The 17,239-nt window shown below is 38.3% G+C and overlaps 1 protein-coding gene across 9 annotated transcripts in view; it reads left to right on the forward strand.

The window, feature by feature from the left end:
- rbfox3a (RNA binding fox-1 homolog 3a) overlaps positions 1-17,239 on the forward strand; it is a 726,874-nt gene that overhangs the window by 100,724 nt on the left and 608,911 nt on the right. For all 9 annotated transcript variants that reach the window (XM_049465004.1, XM_049465002.1, XM_022669041.2 and 6 more), the window contains exon 2: positions 12,265-12,369. The gene's annotated coding sequence lies outside the window, so the exon portion shown is untranslated. The remainder of the gene's footprint in view (positions 1-12,264; positions 12,370-17,239) is intronic.

Consider the following 17,239-nt stretch of genomic DNA (forward strand, 5'->3'; position numbering starts at 1 on the left):
ATTGGGGCCTGACTTGTTGTTGTGGGATACACCAATTGAGTTAACTCGCTCACGTGTTCCAAAAAACTTCTGAGAGGCTAGAATGTTGCCAATCTAAAACTTTTTCTTCACCGTATCTGACTGAAACTTATTATATGCCACATTTGTAGAATATTTGTATATAAAATGAAAATGGCTTTCTTTAAAAACAGAGCTCAGACTATTAACACTACTAACCGGATACCCCTCTTAAGAGTTTATTCCTCAACCCAAACACCACTATTGACACTGAGATAAACAGTGCATCTCTACATAAGCAATTCATAGATGTAGAGTTTCGTAGCATATAAAGGTGGTTTATTTTAAAAGGGTAAAACATATTTCATGTTGATACACAATGAAAAAACATTACAAAATCACTGAATGATGATGCATAACCAAGTTTGTCTGTAAAGTACACAATAGTAGTAATGTATCATCCAGTCATTTCCTTGATCTGCATTGGCATTTGACTCGAAAAACACTGATCAATTGTCAATTTCTAAGTGCGTTTTTTTTAAAAACAAACTTAAATACACAAAATACAAAGTCAAATGCATAAAGTCTCAATATATCTTGTGTTTGAACCACTGTCTACCACCAACCTGTGCATGTTAACTATAATAGAAAAATACAATAAATACTGTGTTTTTTGTGAATTGGTACAGAACTACACAACATAAAATCTAAAAAAAAAAGATTTAAAGCATAAAATCGATTGTTGTTCAGACATTAACAGATTTACTTTTCCCGATTGTGAAACTTTAAGCTCTTTGGAATCAAAATCATCCGGTTTTATATAATTCGGGCCTTCTCTTTGTGTAAGGTAAAGCCCTGATGCCTGTGCCCACATTGTGCGGAAGAGTGTAATTATGTTCCCCAGTGCCGGATCTTCTCTGGTTCTCTCTGTCTCTTCATGTGGTTGCTCTGTAGGAGCATCAGGCAGCCCGTGAATGCCAGGGAGTGGGTGGCGGCTTTACATAAACACGCCTTTGTTTTTCTCCTCACCTTCTGCGCCCAGCAATACTGCTGACTCTGTGATGTGTGATCACACATGAAGGCTGATACCATCATGAGCATCATTACCTCAACCAGCTTCAAATGAGCCATTTAGATTTTATCTTTCAAAGGCTGCCTTATTTAGGCCTGTTACAATAACCGATTGGACGATTTTTGGACCATATATTGTCCTAATAATAGCATTGTCATTTAAAGACCATTTTATGAGACTGATATAGTAATAATAATAATAATAATAATAATAATAATAATACAGTAGTAATAAATTTCACTGATCTATTGACGAACCATCAACTGCTCAATGTGCAGCTTGATTTAGGCCGTTTCATTGTGTCTTTGCTATCATAATGATGGGAAAAGTACACCTCACATGGGGTGTAAGATAGCAATGAGTGACCTGCCTTGTACAGGGTGTAATATAAGGACCTAAGACTACATGCCTGCTTAGATAAGTAAACAGGCTTTTTTTGCTAAGTAAATATAAAATACTTAAGAATACTACAATAAACCGCTAATACAATTATTGTGACGGGCCTAAGCTCATGTTTATCATTCTGCCTTTGAAAAAAAAAACTCTCATTTCTCAGTTTACCTGCAGTAATCTAGAATGACTCAGTTGTTACTGTAATAGACAGTGTCTTCTCCACGCCGAGAGGAAATACCTCTTTTTATAGTCTGTACCGAAAGACAGATACTGATGGCTGCAGAACCGCTGTGACTTTCCTGTATGTTGGTACGTGAACGCTTGGTAATTATGTTTGACTGAGGTTTGCGGATTATAGCTGGCAGCGAAGGAAGGGACAAAGAGCACTGACTCAATGGGATTAGTCCTACATCATGTAAGGACATCCACCCAAGTGGAACAAAAACCTCATTAACATCTCACGGAAACACTTTTAATTAGCCACATTTTATTCCATTTAAAGCTTATACACATACACAGGAGGTTCTGCGGGCCTCTGCAAGAAACTGCCGATAGTTTAGGACTGCAGATTTTAATCAAAGCTGGTGAAAAGGTTACTGTACTGTGTACTCCAGCAAAACTATCCTTTTTTAATAACTAACCTTCAGCTTTCTGTACTTTTCCTCATTGGGAAGGAAATTCTGAGTGTTCTTAATACAGAGTGAAAAAAATGGTATAACATTGACGCCCCCATCTACTTATTTTCATAATTGTCTTCTAATTGTTATCTGTACTTCCTGTAATGCATTTACTAAAAAATGTCTATTCTATGGAGGTGTTTTAACCAGAGACTGTAAAAAAAGATGGACGCTGTGTCTCCGTTCCCATACATTCAATGAAAATGAAGCCAAAATCTTCCGCCATGTTGGCGATCCTGCCACCTGATTCTGCGCAGTAGAGACCAGAGGAGGGAGAAAGACTGTGCATAGCAACCTACTCATTTAAATAACCCCGCCCCTGAGGGCTGCCTCGCGGTCACAGACTGCAGAGCGGGGCGGAGCGGAGCGGAGCTGACGGTCTGTTATTGGTCCCGCCCATAAGCAGCCCTTTTACAATAACCACACCTTTTTTGAATAGAGCTGAATAACGTTTTAAAAACTGAATTCTGTGGGGATATAAAAATTTGACAATATAAGCAGAGGTTATACTAGCTGCTGCATTTAAATAATGGAGGTAGAATTACAGCATATTAGAAAAAAACGTGATTAAAAGTTGTCTGTTTTGCCATTGAAACCTATGGGGATGGGTGGAGTTACACAGCTTTCTGCAGCCGAACAGCAGGGGGCGCCCGACCTGTGGTGGCTTCACTTTTGAGAGACGATGCTCTGTCCAGCTATATACAGTCTATGGTTTTAACTATTATATAACTTTTTTCTGCATAATGCGTTTCTGCTGGATTTGAGTTGGGCAAGACTGAATTTGGCCTATGTGACATCAGACAGGGCAAAAAAATACTCAGAATTAGCAATGTGTTTTTCATCTAAATTGACATGCCTTCCTGTGCATTAAGCCTCTTTGCTTAGCTAGACCAGACAACCATAGTGTTCATTGTTTTTTTTTTTGTTTGCTTTTTTTCTAATTTTATCCTATTTTCTCACCATTTTACAAGGCCAATTACCCAAACCCATTCATTAGGACTCCCCCTTTGACTAGTGATGCCTAAACACCAGAAGGCTGAAGACTAGCACATGCCTCCTCTGATACATATGAAGTCAGCAACCACCACTTTTCAAACTGCTTCTGATGCAGCATTACTTGTCTGCTTTTCTGTGCTTTCTTGCATATGGCTCTGTGTTCTGATCGTCTCCACCCCTGTCTTCAGTGCTCCCACCTGTGTTTTACAAAGAAAACAAACAGTAAACCAAAACTAAACTCAAAACAAGATACACAAACAGACAGGACTACTAGAATAAACACAGAATAAATTTCAGACAGAAAACCCAGAAACAAAGCATCCTAACAGACGTTAAACACGTATAAGAACGAACAGGGGAACACAGAAACAATGGAGCTATATGTACGGAAGTAGACAGCAAACAGGAAACACCTGGGGAGAGGTAACCAGAGGGGCGGAGTTACAAATGAGACAATGAGAACACAAAGCCACATGCAAGAAAGCTCATGGCTAGGAAAACAGCCAGGCACAGAAAAAAATAGAAACACAGAGATAGACCAGGAAAGACACGGAACAGGACGAGAATGTGACAAAGTCTGATAAATTATTTATTATTATTGTTATTTTTGAAGACTGGTTTTATGGTAATAAGTCAGATCATATGTCAGTGATATTATATCCATATGATGACAAGTATCAAATAACTTACAAACCAAGTCAACATCCTGGCCCATTCACATTAATAGATATACTCTTTGTTAATAAAACATAATTGAGGACATTGAAGTCAGCAAATATTATTATTGTTATTATTATTATTATATTATTGAGGTCATGTCCATACAGTATATTGTATAATACTGTACTTTGATAATAGTAATGTAATTACTGTGACAGGTCTATTTCTGTGACATATCTTGAGTTTAAAATCATTTGTCTATTTTATTTATTTATTTATTTTTGATTATGCAAAGCCAGTAGGTAGATGCTTTTATAAATCAGCAGTAACAAACCTAAATCTACATTCTGCTGTAATAGGAGTCCCGTTGAGCGTCTACAAACCGGTGTTTAATTGTGTAACGCATCGATTTTGTCCTGCGCGAATGCTTTGTGCGTTTTTTTTGTTGTGTGCTTTGGCAGAGTCAGACTATCCCTTTTGTATGCTTCTCCTTGCTGTGAATTTTGCAGCCCCTGATCATTTTTCTGCTCTTTTCCCTTTGGGCGTGTTGAGGTGAAAAGCTGGTTAAAGTGTGGAGGGTTATCATGATTGGGCGGAGCAGCAGCAGGCGACTGGATGCAGCGGGGGCAGATACAGCTAATTCCCCCCCGAATCCGTCCCTAATCCTTTTGTCTGTGCACGTCACCAGGCAGGTAGCGTTCGTATGAGAGCTTTAACCGCGTGCATGCTCTCTTTACCAACACGTTCTATTGTATTGAGATGAGGCTCTGGGTTCTAGATGCGGGGTTACGCGAGGACAGCCGAGCTCGGAGCCGCGGCTCGGAGAATCAAAGCGCTTTCAGAAGCCGAGGGAATGAAATTTTCACTGCGGTCTCACTGCAGTGGGTTCCAGCCGCGTTAGCAGCAGCAGCAGACTGGTGGGGTGCGTGGTGGGGGTGGTGGCGGGCACAGGGTGGGAGTGTGGAAGGAGGGAAGGAGGGAGGGAGGGGTCAAAGTGTGCCATGGCTGCAGGAATCACTTGAGAACATGTCAATCTGTGGCAGTGGGCAGTGGCACGGAACTGATTGCCCTCCTAAAACAGGAGGGGAAAAAAAAAAGAAAAAAAGATTCTCACATTCTCTCACACACATTCACACCCTAACAATTACAGCTTCTTAACCGCCGTCTCCAGGCTCCTCACAGAGAGAGAGGCAGCAGTCATGGAGCGGTGGCCGTGCCGCCGGTCACTTCCCCACAGCAGCCGAGCGCAGGAAAGAGGAAACTGCTGAGGAAAGAGCGCTGATACATTTCCTCTTCTGCAGTCCGCTCCAACAACAGCGCTCAGCCGTTCAGCGGCCCTGTTGTCAGGCAACTGTCATGGAATGAGCAACGGTTCGAGAAAAGACATGTGCGTAACCTCTGCATTCATTTTCCGGGCGAATTGTTTCTCCCAGCATGTTGTCAGATTCCCAAAAGCAAAATATCAGCACATATCAGACCGGCATTACCGGGAGAACAAAAGATTGTTTCAGGTTTGTTATCACCTGTGACTATTGGCTAGAAAGAATGTCAATTCTCTACACCAATTTATCCCACATTGCTTCATGGATGGTTGTTCTATTTTCCTGTCTGTAGACGCACACATGTGGCCACACACACACACACACACACTCACACACAGATGGTTTGTTTTTATAGGCTTCCTTTGGCAGGTACCTCCACGCGGGCAAAGGCACTATTTATAGCACACTATCATTACGCTCGTCCTCAACATGCATATCTCTTTATCATGCTAATGTAGCTGCAAAATTCACTAAGTAATTGCACGTTGCATTTCAGCCTGACTGCACGTCTTTGCGCGTCTCTAAATCACCAAATAGATGTTTCATTTCATAAAGGACTAAACCAGCTTTTGTCTGTAATCAGCTGTTTTGTTATGGTGACTCAGTGTCTCGCAGAGAAGAAGAGGGAATCTTATTTACTTTTTTTTTTTTTTACACTCCCTCTATTAGACATGCAACTAAACAGAGCAGGAACCTAAGTTTCAATCATTCAATCAATGTTTAAGTAACCTCTCAGCAATCCAGGTGTGAACCGGGGCAGTGGTGTCACGTTGTCTTGTGCTTGCCCACGAAAAAAAAAAAAAAAAAGTGAAGAGCTTACTATGACTGATGCTGAGGATGAGGATTTTTTTAAAAGGGACATAAAATGCAAAGCTTAATTAATTTTGATTGCTTTTGTATTTCCACTTTCCAGGGTCCTGATTGCCCCTTTAAACATTGCAAGCATGAAAAAAAAAACAAATAAAAAAAAAATCCATCCATCTGATTTTTTGTGAATCAGTTTGGTGTTAGGACTCATATGCTTCTATGAGGCATTTGTATGGCTGTATAGAAGCACTCTAGGGACCATCCCTCACCCGTTATTCCCCCCACCAGAGCTCCACCCACTAGATTAGTTAAAGATATGAGCTCCAGTTGCAGATCCGCCATTTCTGTCATTTTGATTAAGAACATTAAAGTGCACATAGCAGGATTAGCCAGCAGACTTCGTCTGAGGGAGGGATCTTTGGCATGTGCTTCTATGGCAGTTAAGCATGAACTAGTATGATTGAGTTTTGGCATTAAGCACAAGCATACATGTGATAAATGCTAAGCATATACATGGCATAGCCAGTAACAGATTATTTGCATAAAAGTGACAAAACCCTTAAATGGCTCAATCTGAAAGAAACCGAAACACAAACAAACAAACAAAGAAACAAACTAAAAACATTTTCTTTGATTTATTAGTTATTGCAGACAGCATGAACTTCATATATCAATTCCTGCATTTCATGTTTTTTCAGTGTATTAGGAAGGAATTTCAACTTTAAATGAGTTGTTATGGCACTGAGGACACCAAGCATGAAGTGTTTCAGGTGTTATTTGGCCCCATTTGTTCCAGGAAACTTGTGTTAAGGTGTGCAACAGTGCAGCGTTGTTGTTTGCTTGTGTGTTTTAAAATTCTCCACACATTCACAGGGGTCGGCTTTTGGACTTGTTGCTGTAAGCAGCCTGGATGGTGCTATTCATCTTTGGTCCGGAGCACACAGCGTCCATTTCTTCCAAAACAGATGTGAAATATTGATTTGTTTGACCAGAGTACAGGTTTCCACTGTGTGATGGTCCATCTCAGAGACAATGACGCCACTTGTAGACATGGTTAAACAGACATGGCATGTTTTGTGCAGTAAAGTGGCATTTATTGATATATTGCTCTGGAAAAACTTCAGTTTCTGAAACAGTTTCTCTGATTTTGCTGTTTATAGGTATATGTTTAAGTAAATTGAACATTGTTGTTTTATTCTATAGACTACAGACAATATTTTTCCCAAATTCCAATTAAAAATATTGTCATTGGAGCATTTATTTGCAGAAAATGACAACTATACAAATATACAGAGCTTTCAGACCTCAAATAAATAAGTTCATATTTATGATATTTTAACCCTGGTTTTTAATCACAGTTTTCTTGCATCTTGGCATGTTCTCCTACGACAGTCTTACACACTGCTTTTGGATAACTTTATGCCTTTACTCCTGGTGCAAATTCAAGCAGTTCAGCTTGATTTGATGGCTTGTGATCATCCATCTTTCTCTTGATTATATTCCAAAGGTTTTCAATTTGGTAAAATCAAAGAATCTGATCATTTTTAAGTGGTTGCGTTTTTACTGGTTGGTGTGGTGTAGTGGATAACCCCACTGCCTGCCAGTGAGCTACCATGTGTGAGACTGGGGTTCACTGTGCTACACCAGTCTAGTCCTTGGGCTAGAGCTACAGCTACAGCTAAATGCCATAAATGTAAATGTTTCAGCAAATCCATGTTTAAATACACTGTCATACAGTCATAAATACAGTAACATAGTTTTGAGACTTTCCCTGTTCTACTCTGCTTTCATTTACTCCTGCTGACACAGCAGAATTGATGAGTAAGTTCTACTGGAACTCTAGAGAAAGTTTCTAAACATAAGAAATCAAGATGGCTGTGGAAAAACTACTAATTCATTCTGAGGGCAGCAGTAGGGAGCTTTGGGAGTAGGGAGACACTGATATGTTAGAAATGTGATGTGTCTTAGCTTGTCCCTGTACTGAAAATGTCTACTGACAGCACTCAGAAAACTTGTCACAGATTGGTAGTAATACAAAGTCGAGACCTCCTGTGTCTGTATGTACAGTATGCATTTGCATGTTACGTGTAATATTCTTTCTAGGCCATTTACAGTGTATAGGAATGTAAGTGTGCGCAGGCAAATGGGAGCCATACGTACAAGAACAGAAATAATACAACCTTTAGCTAAAGGGCTAATTGTGGCCCTCAGAAGGCTAAACTTAGACTTGAGGTCAGATGGGACAGTTAAGCTGTACAAGGTTTATTTTATTATTTTATTTTTATTTACCCTAGCTGTAAAACCACAAAATCATAAAATTGTCGATACTACAGAAATGTATCCTTTGTTTGGCAATTTTGTTCCATTAATGTCAAAAAAACACACACACTAATAACAATCATTATTTGTTTGTGTCAAAATAACATTTTTCCAAATAGAAATCATAAGTAGACAATTTAGCAAACCTGAATATAATTCATATTTGTAATCAATATTATGCCAATAACTACTTAACTAAGTAAAGAAAAAAGTACTTTAAGAAATAAAGGTCTGTTAATACAAATAACTTTAAAGTATCCTCAATTGCAGATGCAAAGACCATCAAAAACTATGATGAAACTGGCTCTCATCAGGACTGACCCAGAAAAAGGAAGACCAGAAGTTACCAGCCTCAGAAACCAAGTTACAGCACTTTAGATAAGAGCAACTAAATGCTTCTTCACAGAGTATTTTGGTTTGTTTAACATATTTTTTAAGTTACTACATGATTTCTTATGTGTTCCTTCATCGTCTGGATGACTTCAGTATTCATTTACAATGTAGGCAAAAATAAATAAATAAATAAATAAAAACATACGCTGTGAGGTATTATCGGGTGAGTGAGGTTGAACACTGTTTGCCATAATTTTCACTGCAAGGCAATGAAAATCGAGACAAACAAGTTAATCAACAAACAAGTTAATATTCATGAAGTTTTAAGAGTGGAATAACACTGATTTTTAATCACAGTTTTCATGCAGTTTTCTCTCATGTTCTCCTCCACCAGTCATACACACTGCTTTTGGATAACTTTATGCTTTTACTCCTGGTGCAAAAATTCAAGCAGTTCAGCTTGGTTTGATGGATTATGATCATCGTCTTCCATGTCTTCCACGTCTTCCACTTGATATTATATTCCAGAGGTTTTTAATTTGGTAAAATCAAAGAAACTCATCGTTTTTAGGTGGTCTCTTATTTTTTTTTTTCCAGAGCTCTATATAGATAGTTTGTTTGAAACTTTTTCTTCTTGCCATTAATGAAACAAAATACCCAGTCATCCTTAATTCACTCTTAGTGAATTAGGCCCTGATAACAAATGATTATGTCAAAATGTTACAAAAATGGCATTTTTCCAAATACAAATCATAAGTAGACTACATAGCTTTTTCTCTCCAAATCACAGTGTATAAATCCTGTCAGTGAGCTCTTTGTCAAGGGGTTAAATGATGTTATACGCCAGCTATTAACCACCGAGCTCAATAGCGTGCCATTCTGCAGAGCTAAAACGCTGCACTGGACCCGAAATCTACTGGTGGAAGTGTTTTCTCTCCCTGTGCTCCTCGCTGTACTGTACAGTAGGTTTGGACTGTGCTGAGGTGCCTATCTTTTGTGTACAGCCTGGAGCTGAAGCGCTTGACAGTTCATTAAAGAACCGGGAGAACGTCTGTCCTTATTTTTGGATGGCGTGTTGGAGGAGAGGGATTGCACGAGCTGCCAGGAAGCAGCGAGGGGCGGACACAGGGAGCTAAAGTGGAGCTTTTCTCAGCGCTGGCATTGTGTTTCCAGGGGCTTCAAAGCTGTCTGCCCCAGAGCTGCTGCCTCTTGAAGCACTTTGGAGAACGGCTACCTTGATCAGCCGATTGAAGAGACAGATTTATGACGAGCAAAGTCTGTTTACAGCTGAAGAGATTCATTTCCTCAGTAGAGAGCTTCAGTTAACTCCAGTTAATTTTAGCTGGTGCGGTTTTGGGTTGATCAGAATTCACACACTCTCCAGTCGCACACTGGTCCAATTTTGTAATATCATGCCTTTTTGGTGTGTTTTTTAATAGTAGTGTTTATTTGTAGTAATTAAATTAAATCTGTATTAATAGGCCACCAAAGATACCTATTTGTTTTGTATCAACAGTTTTTCTAAGCCTATTGCAATATTAGCCTAATTCTCAAGCCAAAATCTAAACATGAGCCTAACCTTAATTTGATTCTAATCAGTTTAATTGGTTTCTGAATAGTGTGTTAGAGTACACTGACATGACAAAAGTCTGATACTAGTGTGTACATTACCAATCCAATTTTTGGACACAGCTTCAAATCAGTGTTTTTTTTTTTCATCTGTATTGTAGATTAATAATCCAAACTATAAAGAAAAAACATCTCAAATTATTTAGTAAAATAAATAAAAATAATAATTTTAATCCATATTATGGCAAGAACTACTCAACTAAGTAAAGAAAAAAATACTTTAAGGAATAATGATCAGTCAATCCAAAAAAACAAAAAAAAACAAAAAAAAAAAAACTTTGAAGGCACTTTAAGTGCAGTCGCAAAGACCATCAAAACCGTTATGATGAAAGTGGCTCTCATCAGGACCTTCCAATAAATCCTAAGAAGAACAAGAGTTTCCTCTGTTGCACAGAATAAGTTAATCATACTGATGTTCCTTTACTTTTGTTTTGCAAAATAGCAGTTTACAGTCATTATTAACATATTATTAACACTCTTTTTTTGAACATTTAACTGGAAAATACTTTAGATTCTACAAACAGTGCAAACAGTTACATGAATATTGTATTATTGAATTTTAAATAAAAATGACTCAATTTGCCAGTTTAATTCTCTTCAAAAGACCCTGCTTTACCCCCTAGAAAGGTACCAGGTAGTACATTCCATTCCCATAATTCTCAGCATGACTATAAAACATGTTCAGTAAGCCAACACTTCCTCTAAAACCATCACCAACTCACCCATACTGCAGACTGTTTCAAAATAATGTCTAACATTATCTTTAAGTTTGTCTTACGAACTTAAGAACTGGTGCTAAATAAACATGTTGATTATTAAGCATCCACTAGCTTATACATATGTGGCTATTTGGTTTATAGTCTAATTAACTAATTTGCAAATTACTTAATTTTTCAGTACTTTTTTTTTTGATTGAGAAAATCTAGTCTGTTTTGGGTTTGAAGGAGTGCACTGAAGTCCGGTTTAGTTTCTGAGGTTGATATGCAAAGGGCCAGGTATGAAAAGGCAAAGGGCTGGTTGTGACCCCCGGGCTGTAAAATGCCTATGTTTGGTCTAAAGTGAGCTTGATTTGTAGTATAAAGTTGTGTCTATATATTACTTTATATTTCTCTGTTCATATGACATGCATCAGCACATCTGTAGAAAATTTTGGAGACCACACTGACATGGGACAAAAGTCATGGGACAGGACCTAAATAACTTAAGAATATTAATAAAATTATCATGGCAGACCTACAAGAGGCATTTATACATGTGTGGGCATTTCCATGCTGTTCTGTGAGGTAACATTTCATGGTGCTTAGCTTACATATTGCCGTCCCATGACTTTTTTGGAATGTCAATAGAGGTTCTATTTATAGAAAAAAGTTGTTTTTTAGCATTTTTAAATTTGAAACCTGCTCAAAACTCATGACAATTTCCATTGTGTTGAGTGAGCCACTCTGTGGCAAGGACGAATAAGAGGTGAAACACAGCAAAGTGAAACGAAGAACGAGTGAAAGTAAGGGTACGGCGTTGGGTCCGTGCAGGAGCAACGGTAGCGAAATGAATGGTTCAGTAGGGAAGAGATGACCCTTTACTGCTCCCCGAGGCTGCCACACTGTTTTTCTCCGTCAGCATCATCTGTAACCTCCAGCAGAGAGCGAAAGCGGGAGCTGGAGAGAAAGTTGTTGTGGAGCTCGTCCTCTGCCAGTTTCCCGCGTGCTAGCCGGTGAAGGGACACGGCAGAACAATGGTGATAATCAGGCGGATCTGTTGTTTCAGGCAGATAGGGCAGGATAGCTTGTTATGGCCGGTGAGGATCTGGTTTGCACTCTGCTTGCTTTATTCAGAGCTGTGAGAAATGGAGTCATGTGATGCCTGGAGCCTTAGGCTGCCTTACTGGCATTAGAAACCCTGAAAGGCAAACTGAAGAAAAAAGCTTCGCTCAGAAACTCTCCTGCTGAGTTATCATTCATGTGTTGACTTTAAATTCTTATGTCCTTTAATGTGACTTTCTGATGCCATTTCATAGCCGGTTTAGTTTCTTTAAAATTCTTTCTGTCCCCGTTTCCTTCAGAATCTCGTCCAACCAAGAAGCAATGCTGCCAGCTGAATATTAGCTCCAGGAAGCAGTGGAGAGCGTCCAGTGTCCCGCTACGACCAAAGCAGCTCCTCTGATCTGGTAGGCATCTATATTACTATTATTATTATTATTATTATTTAGAAAATGCATAAACACACACAATTAGTCTTGAAACTTTAACACACTTACTTTAGTTTTTGTCATCATAAAACAATAATTTTGCCCCAAGTTTGGCCCAAACTTTCTCCTATAATTCACTCTTTTCACAGAGCCTGGTGATGTTTTACAGGTTTTTTTTTTACATTTATATTTACATTAAAGGCATTTAGCTAATACACGTATCTAAAGCAACTCACAAAGTTATACCTATTACAGAGTTGGGCCAATGTAGTGTTAGGAGTCTAACAATGAGACTCTTATTGGTGTAGTGCAGCAGCATTTAGTTACCCAGGACTGGAATTGAACCCTAGTCTCCCACATGAAGTGGCGCTTAGTTCACTGGCAGGTAGTGGTGTTATCCACTGCACCACACCCACCAAACCTATTAGCAATTTAACATTTGACTGATATTGAAAAATTAATTGGTAACACTTTACTTGGATGGTCCATTTGATGGCCTCTTTGATGCTCAACTGACTTTCAACTAACATTCAACTGCATGTCTATTAAATGCAAATGAACTAAAAGGTGAAAGTAAATTATTCTCTATTGAATAAAACCCTACATTCAACTCTAACCCAAACGCTTATTTTAATATTATAGGATTGGGTGTATGGTTAGATTTTAAGGTTAGGGTAAGGGTTAGGTGTAGGGTTAGATTTTAGGGTTGATTAAGGGTTAAGGTTAGGCTTAGGTGTAGGGTTAGATTTTAGGCTGGATTAAGGGTTAAGGTTAGGGTTAGGTGTAGGGTTAGATTTTATGGTTGATTAAGGGTTAAGGTTAGGGTTAGGTATACGGTTAGGTTCTATTTTGAATCATTTACATTTAACATAGGGTTAAGTTAAATTTAATGGACATTCAATTCAGTGTTAGTTGAGTGTCAGTTGAGCATCAACAAGGCCATAAAATGGACCATTCAAGTAAAGTGTTACCAATTAATTACATCTCATAACTTTCTTTCACCTTCTAACTTCTCCTTCCTCTTCTGATTCTTTTTGCTTCTCTCATTCTCTTCTCTCTCTTTCTTTTTTCATACACACAACATTGTCGCTTTTATGATGCATACACTTGTAATTGTTCCTCTTCTACCTGGATTATTCCCTCATTTATAAGCATTTAACTTGTTTCATCTGATTAAAGTCGTATAAGAGTTATTTAAATCAATTGCTGCAAAAAGAAAAAAAATGCAAATTTGTAATGTTTAGATATATTATTTTATTTTTTCTTGTGCTACAGAGAGCATGCACTGTTCATATTATTATGCTTATTGAACTTTACACTAGAGCGGCAACGATTAGTCTGTATATGTCAATGTTGATTGTTAAGAATTGGCAACCCTATATTTCACTGTCGACTAATTGTTCATTTGTAACAACACCTCATTACACAAAGTGCCGGGAACAGAAATGTGCAGTGGTACAGGAGTAATAGGCTTATTCCCACTGTGCATAAACACAGAAATGTCATATTTACTCTTTAAATATCAAATCTTTCCACACTTAAACATCTTCTTGGCTTTAAATCCCACATTACTTTGTTTCTATCCTTTTAAAATGATGAAGGGCATCAGATCATCAGACTAATCATCAGATTAGTCGACTACCAAAATAATCATTACTCGCAGCCCTATTTTACACTTAGCCACCAATAGCATCTCTCATTCAGCGGAGAGGAAGGTTACAATGAGCGCCTTCTCGTGAGATGAAGTTATATTAACGACCAAAAAAAAAGAAAAAAAAAAGATGAATGTAATTAATAGGAGCTATGGAGTGAGGGTGGATGTGGGACTCCCCATTTGCAGGGTTATTTCTGCTTGAGTGCACAATGGGAAATCACTGGGAGGCAGAAATCGGGCTGCGAGCAGCAGGAGGTCCTGAGGACTACTTAGGGCTGGATGACTGATTTGGGTTTCAAATCGGCAGAGATGCTTCAGCTTTTGGGAGCCTCTCAGAATAATTTCGAGAGCTCCCCAAATCCCGCAGCCATATCGAACGTATTCTTGGAATTGGTTACAATTCATATTTTTTCCCTGTCCGGTTCTAAATTTGTTTCTCATTTAAAGTAAATAGCGGGTCTAAGCTCCACTTGCTCTCATCACCCCGGGAATAAATGTGGCCCACTTGAAGGGACGCGAACACCAGAGAGGATTTGTGCACTCGTTCAGAGCTGGTGTGGAGGGGGACGTGTGCGAGGACGGGGGCGTCCGTAAGTGCACTCGAGCTGCTGAGCCAGGCCGGTGCCGGTGTGAGTCAGGTGCACACGTGACTGTACACACGCGCTTAAAACAACAGCACACAGTGTGTGGAGGTTTTAAATATGTTAGCTTAAATTATGTTGTAAAGAAACCAATTCAGATTAATAAGGTGTGAAATGAACAGTAATCTATTTAATTCATTAACTTATATACTATATAATACAGCACAAAATAAATAAATAAATAAATATGTATGTGGTTTGGACAGCACTAACTTCACCATTGCCATTGGCCACTTGAACAATCCATTACAGAATATATAGTATTCAGTAGGGCTGAACGATATTGGGGGAAAAAACTGATATTGTGATATTATTTTATTTTCTACAATAGATAATATTGCGATATTTAAAAAAAAATAGATGTATATGTAATATGTCAAATAAAAATAATATAATAATAATGATTACATATGTCATGATATTAAAAATCCAACATTTCCTTGAAGACTAAGGACTTTTTTGTCTTTATATCTTACATCCTTCTTATGACTCAGTTTCATAATTTGTCCATGTTCTCCACACTGCAATAATCATAGGGACCTGCATTGCATATCCTGCAGTGGACTATTGTGCTTGGCAATGTTGTGATGACAATGTTCTAACAATACACTGTGCAGCCCTAGTCCTGAGAAGATGTGCATTTCGAAAGTGTAACTTTGTGATTGCTTAGTCATCACATAAAAAAAAAAAATAATAATCTTGTTTGTTGCAAACAATAATCAGTATTAAACATAAATCCTAGGAGTCAGGTTTAGTTAGGTGAATGTATTGTAGCTAATAAGGAATGGGTGTCATGCAATTTTCTTAATTTGAAACAATTGAAAAACAGCAGCACTGATCTTAAGTACTGAAAACATTGTTTTAAGGAAGGATCTAGGGTTTTAAACGTACATCATTACCCTCAAAAATTGGGCATCATTTAGATAGCTAATTAAGGTTTTGGTTTCAATTTACTTGGATGATCTATTATAGATGCTATGTCATAGATGGTTAACTAACATTTAATATACTGTCAATTACCATTTAACTGAATATCTATCAACTGAAAGTCAATTATTCACATGCTAAACTTAACCCTCACCTTAAATAAACCATAAAACCTAAACCTAAAACTTAAATCTAACCCAAACCCTAACTCTTAAAAGTTTAAATTAGAATATATTGTTGGGTTTAGGAGTAGGGTTACATTGTATAGAAAATAATTAAAAAAAAAAATCCAACTAAGAGTTCAGTTGCATTTAATGGACATTTGGTTGAATGTTAGTTGAGCATCTATGGGGCATCCACAATGGACCATCAAAGTAAAGTGTTACCAAGATTTTTTTTTTTTTTAACATGCCTGTACATGTTTGTTGCTTTAATTATTAATATAAGATTTGAGCTTTCCTTTTGAGACACAGGGAGGATTATTTATTGTTTTCCAGCAACACATTTACACTAGTGTAATAATTTATGTATGTACATCAGACAGGGTTTTATGATACAGCTTTAGCTAGTAGAGATAATAGCTACTTAGATACTTATGAGTGCTAAAAATATATATATTAGATGTTTTTATGTTTGTGGGTGTTCTGTGTATTTTATCTGTACTGTTTTATTTTTGGATAGATAGGTGCTATAATAATAAAAAAATACTTATTTAGTAATAATATACATTTTACAATGAGAAAATATAAGGTATCCATGAAAAAAAAAACACTTTATAAATGTATATTTGGAGATAGAAAGGTTGAGGAATACCTGCAGGTAGTATCTATCATTCTTTAGGAGAAGAACAGATAAAGGTGGAGATGTCCATGTTAGAGAGTGAACAGTAGATCCTGGTGGCGTTAAGGTCTGTGTTTCTGAAGGAGCAGGAGGAGATGGGAGAGGGGCAAGGTCATTAGGATTCTGATGGAGTGTTGGCGTCTGGTGGTGCAGAGCCATGCTTGGCTGCATGGCACGGTAGGGCAGCACAGTGGCCATTAAGGCAGCTGGGTTTGGGGGTCAGGGCCCATGGAGGGCACTGCTGGGAGCATGCGTCAGGCTTCACTCCAATGAGTACCCTGGGCAGGTGGTCTATGGGGGGACAGCGGGCTGGAAGACCAGTACAAATTGGCATAGGGAGGCTCATTTCCCAAGCCCAGCGTGAGGGACAGCATAGTGACTCAATGAAAGGGGGGGAAAAATACAAAAGCAAAGACTCCCAAGGGCACCGGAGTATGAGTGATGATTTAGGGGAGAGGTCAGTCGTTTGTACTGCTCCCACATACTCTATGGGTGCTCTGGTCACTTCCCTGCACCAGCTGTGCTTCATAGAAAAGGCCAGGGGCTACAGATCCCAGCACATTTATGTTTAAGTGGACGTTTTTACACGCAGACAGACACATACACATACATACATAAACATGACACGCATAAGCACGTCAGAGACTGAATTATGACCACTGGAGAAGCTTTTTTTTATACTAACCCTTTCAGGCATGTACAAATATATATTTATTTAAATGTCAGATTTACTTATATGGACGAACTACAAATGCACAATCAATGAACGTCTAATTTCTGGTCTTTT

The sequence above is a fragment of the Astyanax mexicanus genome, chromosome 15 (genome assembly GCF_023375975.1).
Source record: "Astyanax mexicanus isolate ESR-SI-001 chromosome 15, AstMex3_surface, whole genome shotgun sequence".
NCBI lineage: Eukaryota > Metazoa > Chordata > Actinopteri > Characiformes > Acestrorhamphidae > Astyanax > Astyanax mexicanus.